The sequence below is a fragment of the Pinus tabuliformis genome, chromosome 4_2, assembly GCF_031772625.1.
Source record: "Pinus tabuliformis cultivar Carrire ecotype Pingquan chromosome 4_2, CPIR1, whole genome shotgun sequence".
In the NCBI taxonomy this organism is placed as follows: domain Eukaryota; kingdom Viridiplantae; phylum Streptophyta; class Pinopsida; order Pinales; family Pinaceae; genus Pinus; species Pinus tabuliformis.
In genome coordinates, this window is record NC_142304.1 from 688,936,184 (window position 1) to 688,938,474 (window position 2,291).

Consider the following 2,291-nt stretch of genomic DNA (forward strand, 5'->3'; position numbering starts at 1 on the left):
TTTATCCTCTGTGCATTTTGTGCCAGCAGGATTGTTTTAACCTGGACGAGGAATAATGTGAGCCGTCGATTTCCTTAAGCAATTAAGTTCTTCAAGCACTGTGCAATTGGAATGTCATATTCATAGTTAAGTATTCTGGCTGAGAAACTTCTCTTAGAGCACTGATTTGCTGCATAAACATGAAACATGTGCCATGCATTGCTGAGAGGTTGACATTCACATGGTGTTTTTTTTAATTTCTCACTGAATTCAATTTGCGTTCTCAAGCATGGAAGGCAACTCAATACATATATATATATATATATATATATATATATATATATATATATATATATATATATATATATATATATATATATATATATATATATATATATATATATATATATATATATATATATATATATATATATATATATATATGATGAGTGAGTGTAGCCACTGGAATATTGGGATCTACAAACTTATACTGTGATGTCATCCAGATTTCTTTAATTTGAAGTTAAAAAATTTGGCCATCCATCTAGTTAATTTAGAAACAAAAGTTAATTTGTTGCAGACATTTTACCAATGTTGGGCATATACTTCCTGAGGAAATGGCGATATCTCTTAAACCGGTCCAAATTTTTGGAAAATTCCCAAATGAAGTCAATTGGGGGTATTACGCAAAAATCCTAGATCGCGGATTTTTAAAAATTTACTTTGTATTCCCAAAATTCATGATGTGGAGATGCTTGCGTTTTCTGTGTATGTGATTTCTGCTTCTCAAATAGTTTTGAATGTCTATCACATAGAACTGATTTCCGCATGTCAATAAGTCGAATAGTGCCCTTTGAGCTGCTATAAGCAAAGATGTTGCAATGACTAGGATGGAATTCTACTGACGTTATCACCTCTGTAAGTTCCTCCATGTTGGCAGGCTTAACATCAACAATATTGAACCATTGATTACTTATTTCCAAGTTCCATAAATTTATTCTCAGATCATTTGCCGATATTTAAGTTTCATCATCACTATTGATTGAAAACGAGTTTATGTGATAATCATGAGTATGACTGTACACCCTACAACATTTGGCCATGGGTGTCATGTCACTGGTAGCTACCATGGGAAATAAGAGTGAAGGAATGCCATTAGAAGCAGGAATTGTCCTTGGAGTTGCTCCAGGAATATTTCCGACTAAACTTCCATTTTCCAAGTGTGTTGAAGGGCTTGTATTCATTTCACATACTCTTCTAATCTTCTTGTCCTGAACCTTCCATAGTTTTATGGTTTTATAATTTGTAGAGAGGAGAAACAGGGCACCATTTGTTGATGCATACCACGTGATCTTATTTATTTTCTCCTCTATCTCCAAGCTCTTCAAATAATAAAACTCAGTTTAATGGCTATGACATTCTATCTTATACCGATGTTTAGGATGTTTAGGTACCAGACCTTCTCCTATTTCAAGCTCTCTTTGAGAATGTGGATCTTTTCCATCTATCCTTTCAAAAACTACAACATGACAACCATGATATCCCGTAGCCAAATTCTCATCACTCTTATCAAACTCAATTTCCGAAATGATATCAATGGCATGAATATACACCATCACTTCTCCAAGATATTAATGTGTAATGTAACTTTCAACCCACTTTGGTGGACTCCTTCTTGGTGGTCTGTAATTTTAATTGATGGCCATATGCATGGCATGAACTAGGCCTTGAGCCTCCTTTTTATTTAATTAAAATAAAGTGCCTCTCTATATAGAAACCAAAAGCGACAATTAGGGTTTATGAAAAACCCATTTTTGGCCAAAAAATCGTTTTCATCAAAAGAAAATTATAGAAATATGATGCTTGTTCTTAAATGGCTCCCATAAAAATATATTTTCAAGAAAATCCAAAATGTCTTCCCTTTGCAGAGTTGTCAACAAAAATTGACAATTGCCACCAGACTTTGCAAATTTAATCATGTGTTGAAATTTTATTTTAAAATCTTTAACCTTTTAGTTGGGCCAGATTGTGCTACAACATGTCCTATGACCTTGGTCCTATTTTGCCTTTATTAACTTTATTACATGAAATTTTAACCTGAGGTTGTTACAGACCTCTCCCCCTTAGGGGAACACTGTCCTCGGTGTTCTATGACACCTATAACCAACAAAACAGCTGAAAACTAAAACATACTGCCCATGGAGCTTTATAACTTAGCTCGATGCAGTATTTACAATGACATCCTGCTGAAAACATGACAATCATACCGTTTACTAGAGCTTTATAACATAACTCATTATGGTATTTACAAT

At 33.7% G+C, this 2,291-nt stretch overlaps 1 pseudogene; it reads right to left on the bottom strand.

The window, feature by feature from the left end:
* Window positions 1–689: 689 nt before the first annotated feature.
* LOC149171325 (serine/threonine protein phosphatase 2A 55 kDa regulatory subunit B alpha isoform pseudogene) lies at window positions 690–1,595 on the bottom strand (annotated as a pseudogene).
* Window positions 1,596–2,291: the final 696 nt, after the last annotated feature.